The sequence below is a fragment of the Rana temporaria genome, chromosome 5 (assembly GCF_905171775.1).
Source record: "Rana temporaria chromosome 5, aRanTem1.1, whole genome shotgun sequence".
Lineage (NCBI taxonomy): Eukaryota > Metazoa > Chordata > Amphibia > Anura > Ranidae > Rana > Rana temporaria.
The window spans coordinates 375,459,222-375,476,387 of NC_053493.1; positions in this window are offsets into that span (position 1 = coordinate 375,459,222).

Here is a 17,166-nt window from a genome sequence, read left to right on the forward strand (position 1 = left end):
AAAAACGGGTAAGTAGACATATTGAACAGGTTAGTTAGCATAGATGTTAGGAGGGAGGAGAGAGCATTTTTATGACTAGCTGGGTTTAGCCTGGAATTCTACTTAAAAAACACCAGTTTTTGACATAATAACCCTTTAACTTTTTAATCTAAAATGTATAATATACATAATGAACAGAGTTGCTACTCTGGAAAAATGTAGATAAGCAGGAAATGATAAAAAAAAGAGTTAAACTAAATTAGTTAAGGAGCAATTCTGCTTTATAAGGCAAACCAGCCAGTGAACTACTAAAGCCATCCAACAAACATGGATATTTTGCTAAAATGTAGTCAATTTACCTTCAATTTACCTCACTCTTAGGCATGTACACAGGACGTTTTTACAACCTCTCCTGAACGATTTAACTTGGCAGATGCCGCGATTAGTGGCGTTTTGCGTTAAGAAGCATTTAAAAAAGAAATACTTATTTTTTTAAATGAACAAAAAACGAAAAACACCTATAAACGAAACGCTGCTAAATGCGGGTTACCGCGTTTAGCAATGTTTGCCATCTGAAACTTTGGCATCTGAAAAGGCCTATAAACGCAACTGCCTAAAAACAAGTAAAACAGTAAACAAACCTGTGTACATGTAAACATAAGATAAAATTGAATTAGTTCAGGGGCAGTTGAAAAAAGTGTCCCACTGCCTCTGAACGTCCGTTTAGCAGCAGCAGTGTACATGGGGCCTTCGTTATCTGTAACTTATTGCAGCCATATTTCAACTAGCTCCTCATATGTGGAATAGGTAGACCTCCTACCTGAAGCCTATTCTGTGCAACTTCCTCTCTCTCAATTTGCTTTATCACTAATAAAGAGATCTAAACCTCCAAGGCTTATTTGTCTATGCCTGGTGGCCATAGCACTGTCACTTTGATATATCAGGGCTCCTGCAAGAGACAGTAGCGAAGCCAGAGAGAGTGTTACCTATCCAGCATTACAACCAGATAAGAGAAAAGGATTTTCATAAGATCAGATAACTGAAAAAAGAAGTGTAGAGGACTGGCACACGATAGCATTGCTTTTGTAGCCCCTGGTCCACAGTGCTGCTCTATCTGGCAGTAAGGACTAGGCTATTATCACTGCTCCTACCCTACACTTCCTCCCCTCCTCTTAAGGTGTCAAGCACAGGACAGGAGTGGCTATGGGAAAGAGGAGAAAGGGACACGGTTGTTATAGGGCTGTGCAACCCATTTAAGCCCCGCCCACAATCCAGGGAACACAGAGGAAGAGAATGTGGGTACTGTGCATTCTGGGAGAGACAGGAGCTTGTTGGGAAGTACTGAGACTTGTAGGGCATGTCGTTTCCAGACAGACTGAGCCTGTGACTACATATCCCAGGATCACTGGTCTCTGTACCAAGTAAGGTCTGTTTCCAGGCTCAGGGCAGATACGGTAAGGACATTGTGGGGACAGACTGTGTAGCAGGCTGCTAGTGGAACATTTTATCACTGAATCGTGGCACAGAGAGGCAGAGTAGCGGACATCTCTTCTGGTATGTGAGAAAGCCACTGTTGCTGACTGGTGTCACTGCCTGATCGTTGGGGTGAACACCACTAGTGTTGACTGGTGTAATTGCAAGCTGGGGAGGACGCCACTGCCATTGTTGAGCTGCCAAAAGACAGCAGGTGGAGATAAGTCACTATGACGACGTCTTTGTGAGACGAAACGATCGTCGGGAGGTAGACGGGTGTCCTCTTGCCGGCCGGCTCTTTGTTTTTAACTGTGATTTTATTCAGATGCTTTTGTAAGTATATCTGACTCCTTTTTACATTAAACACTGTGCATACAATATTATGCTATGTGAGTTTTTCCTCCCTCGGTACTGTACGAGACATCTGTCGAGATCGAAGTGATTGCTTCTATTCACCCGGATTACTTTCATCCACCTTCCAGCTGCGGAGATCGATGTGACCGGTTGGCATCCGCTCGGATTACCAGTGTTCATCTCCCTGTCGTACGACCAATACCAGCCGAGAGTGTGGTTGACTTCCAGGCTTACATAGCCTGTGTTCTGGTAAGCAGGTTTGTACATGGTGTAGGTGCACGTTTGATAATGGTGTCATCACAGGCTTTTTTTCACGTTTCCACCATTATGGACTCAATTTTTGTCTGATACTAATTAAGACTTTTTGCTGCCATTTCCATTGTCGGCCATTAGATTCTTTATGTTACATATTATATGGTTTATTTCCACTAATGCACTTAATGTGGTATTTATAGTCATATTTTTACATATATATATATATATATATATATATATATATATCATTTTTTTAAGATACTTTTCACGTTTTTTTTTCACATGTTGGTTTATAGCGCCGTTTTTTTTTTATTTTTTCGGAGATAAGTCATTGCCCCTGGAGTTTGTGAGAGGCCTCTGCCCAAACCCTACGGCATCCTATTAAAGAGAAACAGTATTGTCCACTAGAAACACAGTGCAGGCACCTATTGCCAGGTTCAGAGGAACTTTATCTGACTGCTCCAATGCCGGATTAGGACCCCAACTTACTGACCAGTAGAGAAAGGTTTGCCAAAGACTGCCAAGGTAGTATCTGAGTGTCTTAGCATTACTCTTAAGGCACGTACACACTATAAGAAAATCAGTCGAACATTTTAGCCCAAAGAATTTTCGTATAAAAACTCCCGAAGGGACGAGCTCCAAAACTTTTCTCGTACGGGAACAGAATGAATGATTTTTGTTTAATGTGTACCGTTTTCGTCCAATTTTTGTACAAGAGAAATCAGAAAAGAAAGACTGCGCATGATCAGAAACAATAAACAATAAACAACAAAAAAAGCCTTTGTCATAAGAGAATATCCGTAAGTATTTTTGTACAAATTTTCTTATATCGGTTCCGATTTGCTGTGAAACATCAAGAAAAATCAGACGACCGTTTGCCCGATTTTCTTAGTGTATATGCCACTTTAGACCATCTTAAGTATAGGGTTACATTCTCTGGTCTGTTTTCTTATCACCAACTGTATACCCTAATTTTCTAATGTTTTACATATTTGTTTTAGGAGTTATTGCCGTTCCCATTTCTTTGGTTATTGTAGTATTGCGTACATCGTTACAATATATATCCCCTCTTCAGCCCAAGTGTGTCAAGGAGGGTGGTGCTGCTTAACCACTTGACCTCCAGAAGGTTTTGCACCAGCATTTTTTTGCTGTTCAGGACTGGTAATTAATTGCAACACTGAATGCAAATGAAATTTATATCGTTTTTTTTATACAAATAGAGCTTTCTTTTGTTGGTATTTTGTCACCACTGGGTTTTTATTTTTTTGCAATATAAATTAAAAAAGACCTAAAATTAAAAGACAAAAAAAACACCTTATCTTTATTTGTAATTCACAAACAAAGATACGACGGCTTTTGGCTAAGATCCGACAGGCGTACGGCTTCGTACGCCTTCGGATCTTAGGATGCAATACTTCGGCGACCGCTGGGTGCAGTTCGCGTCGTTTTCTGCGTCGTGTATGCAAATTAGCAGTTTACGGCGATCCACGAAGGTACGCGCGTTCGTCGCATTCTCTTACGTCGTCGCTAGTCGGCTTTTCGCGTCGCAAAGTTACGGCTGCTATTTAGGTGGTGTAACAATAGACAGCCCATGTTAAAGTATGGCCGTCGTTCCTGCGTTGAATTTAAATTTTTTTTTTTTGCGTAAGACGTCCGGGAATACGAAAGGACGTAACGCACGTCGCCGTTCAAAAAACACGTTGGGGCACCGTAATTTCGCGCAAAGCACGGTGGGAAATTTCCTAACGGAGCATGCGCAGAACTTTCAGCGCGGGAACGCACCTAATTTAAATGGTACACGCCCCATTTGAATTAGGCGTGCTTGCGCCGGACGGCTTTACGCTATGCCGCCGCAAGTTTACACGCAAGTGCTTTGTGAATCAAGCACTTACGACGAAAACTTGCGGCGAAGTAACGTAAAGGGGATACGTTACGCCGCCGTAATTGTTCGTGAATCTGGCCCTAAGTGCTTTGTGTGAAAGTTCTAGCGTCTACAAACAATGGTATATACAGTATCTTTGGTAGGATGGCAGGCAATCTGGCGATAACAGACACTATCTGGGTGGGTCACTAACTGACACTGACATCGATAGTGACACTAATACAGTGATCAGTGGTAATACTATACACTAACACTGTACTAAAGACACTGGCTGGGAAGGGGTTAATTTCTAGGGGCAATCAAAGGGTTATTTGTGTCCCTAACAATGTGAAATGTGTGTAATATGTGCTTCTGTTTTGTTCTCCTTGCTTTGGAGACAGATTATTGTTTTGTAAGAACAGAACTCTGTGTGTGATTGGCCACAGCCGATGAGCCGAATTCAGCCAAAGACATTGGCTGAAATCAGCTGACAAGCTCATGCTGTGTCCAATTACAACACGCGTAGGCAAGGGGCCCATGCATGTGCACCCAGGGCTGTTGATAGAGGGGACCACCAGTCCTCCTGTAGGGGGCCCCGGACACAGAGGGGCCAGAACAGCAGGTAGAATCGGTGTGGTTGGGCAAAGGGGCAGTTACAGAAAGATGACCCGTGTGGCTCTCTGCAGCAGCTGAAAGCTGTTTTCTCCCCCTCCCATCAGCTTTCAGCTGCTGCAGGGAGAAACATAGACACAGGGCGTTGTTCGTGTAATTGCTTCAATCCCACTCCCTGATTCATTTACACAGGTTCTCTGTTATGTTTGTGCCCGCTAATAGTGTATTTTTTGTGAATTTTTTTTATATATGGGGAGGACCCTGCCTGGCAGGCTGTACGGGGCCCCGAGATTTCCAACAGCAGCCCTGTGTGCACCCCAAGCCCGTAATCAAGCTGATGACATAACAGTACGTCGTTCAGCCTTCAGTAAATATACTGTGGGCTGGCAGCAAGCAGCTAAAGACTGATTGGCTCTGGAAACAGGGGACCCCAAAAAAAAACAGCGGCTCCTTCAGGGATAAGCGCTACACTTGGATGAGAAGTGAAGTCCCAGTTCAGGTAGACTGGGTTTCCTGAACACATTTCAAGTCTTAATTTCTCTTCTCTTTGGAGCGTACATTTAAACTTTTCTGTAGCTGTCTGCATTCGTGTTTTTTTTCAACATACTACTGTCAAACCTCAACAAAAAAGGACTAATATTTACATTTTACAACATATGTTCGGAATAAAAAATACAAGATACGATCTCTCAGAAATCTTTCCAGTAGAAAGAAATAAATAATCTTTTTTTTTCATGCACCCTGCCGAAAAAGAGAGTGAAAGAACAAGTTGGCCAACTACAAAAAAGTGTATAAATATAATAAAAAAGGAAGCACGCTGTAAATAATAATAAAAAAAAAAATGACATGTTTTATACAGGTTTGCCAATCGTATTATTCTGCGTTCTGGAAAAACTAGGTTTTCTCAATGCAGGCGTATTTAGGAAACATGTTTAATATGTGTGTAAACAACAATAAATCTAATATATACTGAATTCCGCTTACTCCATGTACGTCAGAACGCAGAGAAGGAATTGGATGTCAGATGTGCTCTATACAACATACTGCAGACCCAGGTAAAGCGATCGTTTTGATGAAAACCACAAAAATCTATTTGGTGATACAAAAGGTGTATTATATGTGAACTACTGTAAGTGTTTATGTCTCCTGTAATAAAATAAACATTGTTCTCACCATACAATGACAAGCTTGCTTTCTTTACTCCAGTTCAAATATTTAGGTTGTCTTGATGTTGTGACCTCACTCAAACAGATCCCTAAGCGATTCCCGCCGGGCTACATGCAAATACGGCTCTCGTATTCTGGGTAATGTCATTACTGTGGCAGGTTTCTGGGACCACGTTTTACACTCCGGCTGGGGCGTAATGATGTGTTAGAAACTTTTTCCGATGGTCAGGATGCGGAGCAAATACAACAGAGGGCCAGATTCTCAGAAGAGTTACGACGGTGTATCTCAGGAAACACCGTCGTATCTCTGTTTCTGAGCCCGGGTATCTATGCGTCTGATTCTTAGAATCATTTTCGCATAGATACGCCGTAGATTCGACAGGTGTAAGTCACTTACACTGTCGGATCTTAAATGTAATTCTCCGCCGGCCGCTAGCTGGCGTTTACGTTCAGGTCTCATTTGTTTATGCAAATGAGCCTGATACGCTGATTCCCGAACGAATTTGCGTCGCGTAGCCGTCGCTTACGTCGTTTGCGTAAGCGTAAGGTTACCCCTGCTATATGAGGGGTAACCTTACGCCAGTCCGCCGTATGCCATGTTAAGTATGGCGTCGGGTCCGCATCGTCTTTTCCCGTCGGGTACGTCGTTTTCCTAAGTCGTTCTTGAGTACGACTTTACGTCAATGACGCACACGTCGGCGTTATTGATGTTTTCCGTGGAGAACTGGAGCATGCGCACTGGGATATTTTAAGCCCGGTGCATGCGCAGTTCGATCGGCACGGGGGCGCGCTTAATTTAAATACAAGCCGCCCCCTTTGAATTACGCGGGGATACGCCGGGCCATTTACACTACGCCGCCGCAAACTACGGAGCAAGTGCTTGAGGAATACGGCACTTGCTCCAGTAAGTTGCGGCGGCGTAGTGTAAATGGCTTACGCTACGCCGCCGCACAATCTTAGAGAATCTGGCCCAGAAATGTGTTCCTTGTGACAAGTTCCTCTTGTTTTACCTACCTGTTTAGAGGGGTTTTCTACAATATTCACATGGTTACCATACGCCTTACAATCTGGCCATACAATTAGGGTCGCCACCTTTTCTTCAAGTCAAACCCAAAAACGAACGGCGCACAGCAATTTTTTTAATGGTATAAACTATACATACCGTATTTTCCGGCGTATAAGAAGACCTTTTGTACTTTAAAATATCGGCCAAAAGTCGCTTATATGCCGGATGCAGAGTCAGTCAGGTCACGTACACACGATCAGGCCATCTGATGACAACGGTCCGAATGACGTGCTGAAAAAAACGAAGTTCAATATTTCCAAGCATGCGTCGACTTGATTCTGAGCATGCGCTGGTTTTTAACCGATGCTTTTGCATACTAACGATCGGTTTTGACCTATCGGTTAGGCGTCCATCGGTTGAATTTTAAAGCAAGTTCCTATTTTTTTGACCGAAGGTTAACTAACCGATGGGGCCCACACACGATCGGTTTGGACCGATGAAAACGGTCCATCAGACCATTCTCATCGGATGGACCGATCGTGTGTACGCGGCCTAAGACGTCCATTATTCAAAAGCTGTGCCGCCTCCTCGTTCTGTTCCGTGATAGGCGGAACACTCAGTTTCCCAGCAGAGCCTCTGTTCAGTGTTCCGCCTATCACTGAGGTCCTCTCATCCTTGGTTTCGGACGAGAGGACCTCCGTGATAGGCTGAACACCGAACACAGGCTTTGCTGGGAAAGTGTTCCGCCTATCACGGAAAAGGGCGAGGAGGCGGCGCGCCTTTTGAACAATGGACCCCCAAAGTCTGACTGGCTCTGCATACAGGGATAAGATCTGGAGATCTGGAGTTTGGCACAGTGAGGTATACAATGAGCACAGTGAGACAGGCAATGGGCACAGTGAGGTATGCAATGAGCACAGTGAGGTATGCAATGGGCACAGTGAGGTATGCAATGGGCACAGTGAGGTATGCAATGAGCACAGTGAGGTATGCAATGGGCACAGTGAGGTATGCAATGGGCACAGTGAGGTATGCAATGAGCACAGTGAGGTATGCAATGGGCACAGTGAGGTATGCAATGGGCACAGTGAGGTGTGTCGCAAGGGGGTCGTCTTATATGGCGCGTATATCCCAAAACCAACCTTTTAGCTGGAAAATTAGGGGGTCGTCTTATACGCCCAGTCGCCTTATACGCCGGAAAATACGATATATTTTGCAATTTACCACTTGTCGCCCGCAAAATAGAGCAAAATGACGTCGGCAAAGTGGTTCTGTTATCCTGACCGGATGTCATATGACGTCGGCAGGATAACAAGCCGATGAATGCCCCTGGGGGCACGCATCACGGCAATTGGTGGTGCGGTGTGTCAGTCTGACACACCGCAACTTTGATCTAGGTAAAGAGTCTCCTACAGAGACTCTTTACCATGTGATCAGCTGTGTCCAATCACGGCTGATCACGATGTAACCAAGAAGAGCCGTTGAACGGACACAAGTAGAGGAGAGTCGATCGGCTGCTTTCCAGACAGGGGGATCTGTGCTGATAGTTATCAGTGCAGCCCGCCCTCGGATGCTCGCCCAGGACCACCAGGATGCCGCCCAGGACCACCAGGATGGCCACCACACTGGACCACCAGGTATACCACCCCTAGACCACCAGGGAATGCCAATCTGTGCCCAGGCAGCTGTCAATCAATGCCCAGGTAACTGCCAATCAGTGCCCACCCACAATGCCTACCACTGACAGTGCCACCAGGGATGCCTATCAGTGCCATCTACCAGTGCTGCATATCTGTGCCCATCAGTGCCACGTATCAGTGCACATTGGTGCCGCCTATCAGTGCCCAGCATTGCCACCCATAAGTACCCATCAGTGCAGCCTTTCAGTGCCCATCAGTGTCGCCTATCAGTGTCCACCAGTGCCACCCATGAGTGCCTATCAGTGCTGCCTATCAATGCCCATCAGTGCTGCTTATCAGTGCAACCCATCAGTGCCCATCGTCAGTGCCACCTAATTGGTGCCACCTCATCAGTGTCGCCTTATCAGTGCCCATCAGTTAAGGAGAAAACATACTTATTTACAAAATGTTATAACAGAAACAAACTCTAATGCATGGAGAGGACTCTGATGTAAAGGGAACACTGTGGCTTCTGGTGTAAAGGGGAACTCTGATGTAAGGTAAGGTGACCAGATTTTTTAAATAAAATCCGGGGACATATATTTTTTTTTACTAGTAATGGCGGCAATAACCAAGTCTTACTCTCTGGGCCCGGCTACTACTGGGTGGGGAGCAGGGGAAGATCACTCTGCCAGGGAAGGCAAGGAGATAAGGAGGCAGGCGGCTGGCAGGGACTTGAGCCAAGGCAGAAGAACATGCGAGAGGAGCTGAATGGGCATGCACCCGAAACTAAAGAAATATTTCCTCCACTCCGATCAGCACATGATCATCAGAAAGGGGCACAGATAATACAAAAAAATACACCCCCCTAAGCTAGTAGGAGCGGTGGAGTGTAATTTTTTAATTCTGCACAGACTGTCTTTGAAACTGCCCCAGCCCCTGTTCAAATCCAATCCGGGGACAAAACCGGGGACAGACTTGGTCCGGGGACAGTGTCCTCAATCTGGGGACTGTCCCTGGAAACCGGGGATGTCTGGTCACACTAATGTAAGGGGTGTTCTGAGACCTCTGATTTACCGTAGTGTACTCTCTCAGAGACAGGAGAGAGAAAAGGGGGGAGACTTCAGACAGGGATGGATGGTGAGCTCACTCACCACTTGGCAGTCAGCACCTCTCATCCAGATGTATCTAAGGCTGCTGGACTTCAAATTTCCGGGACCCACTTTCCTTTTCTGAGGCACAGTGCTGGGGATTGGAGTTTGGTCAGACACAGAGGAGAAAGGGGCTGGAGGAAGAAGAGCAAATATAGCCCTCTCTCCTCTACTGTCTGTGTGTTTATGGGGGGGGGGGGATTGTTAGTGCTGGCTTTGGGCAGTGTGAAAGAGAGTGTAACAGACACGGTCGGCTTAGACAACTGCAGCCAGCAACCCTGCTTGTAAGCCATAGTCCAGTCTGAATAATGTGTCCGGGTTTCAGGCAGTTTGAAACCCAGACACATGATTCCAAACCCGAACTGTCCAGGTGATTCCCGGACAAGTGGCAACCCTACATACAATCCCTGTACAATAAAGTTTAGCGCTACCAAAACTATGTAATATAACGACCTACCTAATCTATCTAATCAATTTGCATTCAGTCAGGCAGGCTCGTTGTTGGTAGATTGAAAGTGGATTGCAGTGCTGTCAATCCATACCAGCGACGAGGGAGTAGGGGGCAGGTCCGTGTCCCGCTGTCTGTGTCAATGGACGCAACAGCGGGGCTCGGGTGCGAGCGCGCATGAGTGCCCCCACGGGAAGTGGATTCCTTTGGGGGCTCTGGACAGAAAAGAGGGGCCCGAAGCGCCGACAGGGACCCAAAAAGAAGAGGTTCACCAGTGCTTTGTGCAATAATGTTGCACAGAGCAGGTAAGTATAGAGATGTTTATTATTAAATAAATAAAAAAAAATATTTTAAGATTTTAGAACCACTTTAAGGAAAAGCTTAGTTCAGAACCCCATTGAGTCACACCATATATGCTAGCCAGGATGGAGAAGTCCCTTCTAATAAAGAAAGGTGATCTGGGAAGTCAAGCCCAACAGAAATATTTCTGATGCTTCCGTGTGAAAGGAGTAAAAGCTCAGCCCTGGCTATTTTTTTACTTTTATTCCTACAGCACTACTGAATATCGAAAAAATATTTCTGGCTGTAATCCTCTCTGGTAAAAGTTGAATGACAAAGAGACCGAGGACATGCTGTACAAGATATAGACAAAAGTAGAGTTGTTAACCTGAGAAGCAAAATGTTATTGGTTGTACTCAGGGCCGGACTTACCATTGGCCTTGACTGGGCTCAAGCCCAGGGGCCCCACCCAATAGGGGGCCCCCTTTAAAAAAAAAAAATAAATTTTTTTTTTTTTTTTTTTTTTTTAGGGGTCCGGAGGCCCCCAGGGCCCCGGACGGCAACCCCCCTTTTTTTTTTTTTTTTTTTGTAAAAAAATGTTTTTTTTATATATTTTTTATTTTTATATATATAATATTATATATATATATATTTTATTATTATTATTAAAGGGCCCAGGGGTCTCCAGGGCCCCGGGTGGCAACCCCCCTTTTTTTTATTTATTTTTTGTAAAAAAATGTTTTTTTTATATATTTTTTATTTTTATATATATAATATATATATATGTATATATATATATATATATATATTCTTTTTTTTTATTATTATTATTAAAGGGCCCAGGGGTCTCCAGGGCCCCCGGATGGCAACCCACCTTTTTTATTTTTTTTATAAAAAAAATTACATTTTTTTTTAATATATATATATATATTTTTTTATTAAAGGGCTCAGAGGTCCCCAGGGCCCCATGTGGCAACCCCCCTTTTTTATTTTTTTTATAAATGTTTATTTTTTTATTTTTGTTTATTTTTTTTATTTTTTATTAAAAGGCCCAGAGGTTCCCAGGGGCCCAGAGGTCCCCAGGGCCCCCGGGTTTGGCAACCTCCCTTTTTTTATGTATTTTTTATAAATGTTTTTTTTTTTTATTATTAAAGGGCCCAGAGGTTTATTTTTTCTTTTTATTAAAAGGCCCAGAGGTCCCCAGATGGCTACATATATTTATATATATTTGTTTTCTTCTTTATTTCTTCTTTTTTTTGTAAAGGCCCCCCCGCTTCTCAATTTGCGGCAGCCCCCACGCTTCTCAATTTCAGGCGGCAGCACCCCCACCCCCCCTAGGTTCTCTGCTTCAGGGGGCCCATGCCTTAAGCTGTGCAAGGGGCCCCATAATTCCTGATGGCGGCCCTGCGCATACCTCCCAACACGCACGGATTCTGTGGGACTTTCCCGCACAGACAGCTTCTTCCCGCAGTCCCGCAAAAGGGTTAATTTTCCCGCACTGCAAGAGGAGGAGGCAGCACGGAAGCAGGAGGAACCGGAGCGGTGTGTGGAGGACTGTGGCTGCTGAAGGGAAGAAAGCCGACAGCCGGGCTAATGACAGTCTGTGGCCCCGGCTGTTGGCACAGGTGAGAGGCACTCCCCCCCTCAACAACTGCAAAATCCCCCCCCGCTCAACAACTTCAATTCGCCCCCCCCCTCAACAACTTCAATTCGCCCCCCCCGCTCAACAACTTTAATGCGCTCCCCCCCCGCTCAACAACTGCAAAATCCCCCCCCGCTCAACAACTTTAATGCGCTCCCCCCCGCTCAACAACTTTAATGCGCTCCCCCCCCGCTCAACAACTTCAATTCGCCCCCCCCCCCCCCGCTCAACAACTTCAATTCGCCCCCCCCCCGCTCAACAACTTCGATCCCCCCCAATTTTCGGCTCCAGGGGGCCCCTTCAACACTCAAGCCCAGGGGCCCCCACCACCCTAAGTCCTGCCCTGGTTGTACTATTGGAGTTTTTTTATGAAAATGCATTAAGGTAAAAACCTTTTAATAGTAAGCACCCCCCTCCCCCTTAATACTCAACTGACCCCCGATTTCGATCCAGCTCTATACACGTCTGCAGCAGCTCTTCTCCCCTCTCCCCGCTCTCACAGGCTTGGCTTAGAGCATTGGGAGCCATTGGCTTAAGCTGCTGTCAGTCAAAAACTGTGAGCATTAGACTCAATTAGTGAGTCTGTGCAATTAGTTTCGTTCCGAATTCGTTTTTTCAACAAATTTTTACAAATTTGTTAATTCCGAAATGTCAGAATTTAAATTTTCAAAAATTTCATTCAGAAATTTGAAAATTCAAAATTAGGAAATTCGAAGTAAGGAAATGAAACATTTTGAACTTCGAAATTTCAGAAATATGGAACATCGCAAATTCGAAAAGCAGAAATTCTAAAATTTGAAATTAGGTACTTCGGAGTTAGGAAATAAAAAAATTAAAATTTTGAAAGTTCTAAAATTCGAATTAGCAAATTCAGATTTTCGGGAATTTGAATTTTCGAAAAGCGAAAGCTTAATTTCGGAAATTTCTGAAATTTGAAATTCGAAAATTAGGAATTTCGAAGAAAGAAAATGAACCAATTAGAATTTCAAAATTTGCGTAACAATTTAAAAAAAAATCATTTAGAAGGGAAATCGAAAGAAAAGGTAAGTGAACAAACAATGCACTAGCTTAAAGTAACCTATTTAGAAAATAAAAAACGAACCTTTGCAACCCCTTTAATACTAAAGTATAGATTGTGAGGCAGAAAAACTCTTCTTCTGAATAGAGCAGATCCTCTAGCCCTGGATAACAGCAAAGAATTCCCGATATATTTTGCGAGGGGAATGTGTAGGAATATAAAATTAATTAAAAAATAATATAAAATTCCCTGAAACATGATGTCTTTTCCTAGTAAAGGTGTATGTTATATTACAGGATTTAATCATATATCCTGTACTTGGGTTGAAGCTAGAAGACCCCTGATGTCTCCATTGAGAGGACATTGTCACTACTGTCACATAAGGGGCTTGTCAGTACATACATATATACATGTTAATACATAAAGACCTATTACACATCCCTACACACACCAGAAGTGGAAGAAGTAGCCATAGAGCCCCTTCCAGCCTTGCAAATGTGGCCTGTGCATCCAAGTGGTAATGACCCCCGGTCATGAAAGGATTAAAGGAAGCAATTCAAATGTAAATATAACAGATTTTTATTGTGTGTTTATGAAATATTAATTATGGATCTATACACATTTTTTCATTTTCCAACGATATATACACGGAATAAACCAAGAGTCCTTTGGTAAAATCAATTGGCCAGAAGTGGAGATCTAGTGATCCTCTCGCCCATTCACTGACACACTTTTGACCAAGAGATTCCAAGCCTGCCCACCACGGCAAGGTAGACTCTTCTAGGGCAGGACCTACACTAAGCTACCCTACTGGATGCTAGTCATCCTTTTTCTAATGTTGGATGTATGTTTGTAGTAGGCCTCATCCTATAATCTGTGTGTGCGATCTACTCTCTCCTAATTTGGTTGTCCGTCTGTGTGCATCTAAAGCATGTACCAGTCAGTTTATGTACATCTGGACGTCCTCTGTTAGTGTAGGTCAGTGCATGCCAGTCATTGTATGTTGTCCATTGTGTTTCAGTAAATAAATGTTAGTCCTGTTTTTATCTGGGCACTGCCCTCCGCTGTATGCTGTACTGTATGCCCGAAAATGCACCCTGCTGTGTGCATCATAATGTGCCCTGCTGTATGCTCTGTAATATGCCCTACTGTGCTCCATAATATGCCCTGTTGTGCCCAATAATGTGCCCTACTATTCCCCAAGATGTGCCCTGCTGTGTGTCCCCAGGGCAGCCATCAGAAACGTTGGGGCCTCTTACACAACTTTAGGCCTGGGCCCTCCCTAGTCTGTTTCAAGCTACACAACATCTCTGTTTACTTGGTTATTGCTGACATCATCGCCCCACCCCCCAGTGAGGCCAAACCTGCAAACAGACAGCTGCCTGCTGTACGATGTGCGTAGCTCCTGGATGGCAGCAGCCCTGTGTGTGTCAGTCACACAGGATGCTGTGACAGGAGCCAGGCGGGGCTGTGACAACCGTGGCTGCAACTAATAATATCCATTCATGGGTGCAGTGTGTTGATGCACAGTGGGCCCCAACCCCCCTTGGGGCCCGTTACACCAATGGATGATACGCCACTATCTGGCCCCTCAGAATGCCTGGGCTCCCTACATTGGTATGGGCTGTCAACCCTGATAGCTGCCCTGTGTGACCCATAATGTGCTCTGCTGTGTGCCCAATAATGTGCCCTTCTACCCCCATGTACCGTAATATGTCCTGCTGTGCTCCATAATGTGCCATCCTACCCCCATGTAATATGGTCCTGCTGTGCTCCATAATGTGCCCTCCTACCCCCATGTAATATGTCCTGCTGTGCTCCATAATGTGCCCTCCTACCCCCATGTAATATGTCCTGCTGTGCTCCATAATGTGCCCTCCTACCCCCATGTAATATGTCCTGCTGTGCTCCATAATGTGCCCTCCTACCCCCATGTAATATGTCCTGCTGTGCTCCATAATGTGCCCTCCTACCCCCATGTAATATGTCCTGCTGTGCTCCATAATGTGCCCTCCTACCCCCATGTAATATGTCCTGCTGTGCTCCATAATGTGGTCTCTTGCCCCAATGTAATATGCCTTGCTATGCTACGCTTTGACCCACAATGTGCCCTCATGTTTTGGCTTTATTGGTGGTATCTTGTAGATGGTCGAGGTGGGGTTCCTGTAAAAGAAATGAAAATAGAAATTATTTCTCACATTTTACCACAATGAGAAAAGACCATCTCTGAGCCTCTGCTGCTGGGCCAAGACAGAGGCAATGGTGGCAGATGCCTATGAAGCATTTTGCAGTCCTGCTGCCTTTCCCTATGATGAGCTCCAATGAAGTGGGGTTCAGATTCAGCACCCAAACTTCAATATAGTTCGGGAATCCCGCCTGAACTGAGCCCAGACATGTTCAGCTCGTCACTACCAACTAGTTACAAAAATGTGTACTTACCTCTTCTTTATTTGCATTGATCACGCCAACATTCTCTTTACATCTTCTCCACTTTTCTCTTGCCTCTTCCTCTGCTAACTTCAATCTTCTTCTCTCCTCCTCTCTACTGTTCTCCACATCTGACTGCAATTTGGTTATCATTGCTCTGGTCTCCTCTTTGGTTTTCTCCAGGTCCCTCTTTATCTCCTCTACTCTCTTTCTCTCTTCTTCCATTTGTCTCTCCCACTCAGCTCTGAGTGCCTCTATTTTGCTTTGTAATGCTCTGCTGGCCTGTATTTTTTTATGATCGACTGCCTCACTATCCTTATTTTCCACCTCCCTCTTCTTTTTCAGCGCCTTTACATTATTTATCAAAGCAATTATTTTGGCCTCTGTCTTGAGCTGGTTCTTTTTCCTTTTCTCTTCCTCCATCTCCTCCCTCTTTATTCTTTTCTCTTCCCTATTCTTCTGTTCCTCCTCTATCTTTTTCTCTTTTTTCTTCCTTTTCTCTTCCTCCATCTCCTCCCTCTTTATTATTTTCTCTTCCCTATTCTTCTGCTCCTCCTCTATCTTTTTCTCTTTTTTCTTCCTTTTCTCTTCCTCCATCTCCTCCCTCTTTATTATTTTCTCTTCCCTATTCTTCTGCTCCTCCTCTATCTTTTTCTTCCTTTTCTCTTCCTCCATCTCCCCCCTCTTTATTCTTTTCTATTCCCTATTCTTCTGCTCCTCCTCTATCTTTTTCTCTTTTTTCTTCCTTTTCTCTTCCTCCATCTCCTCCCTCTTTATTCTTTTCTCTTCCCTATTCTTCTGCTCCTCCTCTATCTTTTTCTTCCTTTTCTCTTCCTCCATCTCCCCCCTCTTTATTATTTTCTCTTCCCTATTATTCTGCTCCTCCTCTATCTTTTTCTCTTTTTTCTTCCTCCATCTCCTCCCTCTTTATTCTTTTCTCTTCCCTATTCTTCTGCTCCTCCTCTATCTTTTTCATTCTTTTTCTCTTCCTCCATCTCCTCCCTCTTTATTATTTTCTCTTCCCTATTCTTCTGTTCCTCCTCTATCTTTTTCTCTTTTTTCTTCCTCCATCTCCTCCCTCTTTATTATTTTCTCTTTCCTATTCTTCTGCTCCTCCTCTATCTTTTTCTCTTTTTTCTTCCTTTTCTCTTCCTCCATCTCCTCCCTCTTTATTTTTTTCTCTTCCCTATTCTTCTGCTCCTCCTCTATCTTTTTCTTCCTTTTCTCTTCCTCCATCTCCTCCCTCTTTATTCTTTTCTCTTCCCTCTTTATTCTTTTCTCTTCCCTATTCTTCTGCTCCTCCTCTATCTTTTTCTCTTTTTTCTTCCTCTTCTCTTCCTCCATCTCCTCCCTCTTTATACTATTATCTTCCTTTTTCTTCTCCTCTTCCTCTCTCCTTTTCTCCCCCTTCCTCCTCTTCTTATCCTCTGCTTCATTTCTTTTCTCCTCTCTTCTCCTCTTGTACTCTGCTTTCATTGTAAGGTGGTAATCAGCGATTTCATACATAGGTGCCCCCCGATGAATGCGTTTATGTTTGTATGTGCGTATATGTGGGGGTTGTGATTTTGTTTTTGGGGGGGGGGGGGGTTATGTGCTATGTTCACTTTCAATACATTGTTATTGAGTTTTTGATAGGTGGTCATTAGCGTTTTATATGTAGGTATCCTCAACGTATGCGTTTATGTTTGAACGGGCGTATATGTGGGGGTTGGGAATTATATTTTTTTTAGGGGGGGTATATTTACTTTAGTCACATTTTTGTTGAAGTTTTGTCAGCTGGTAACATGAGAGATCCCATAGAGGAGAACACGTTGTTGTGTGAATACAGTGCTGCAAACCGACACGGCTCTGTATGAAGCTACCCGTATCCCTCCTA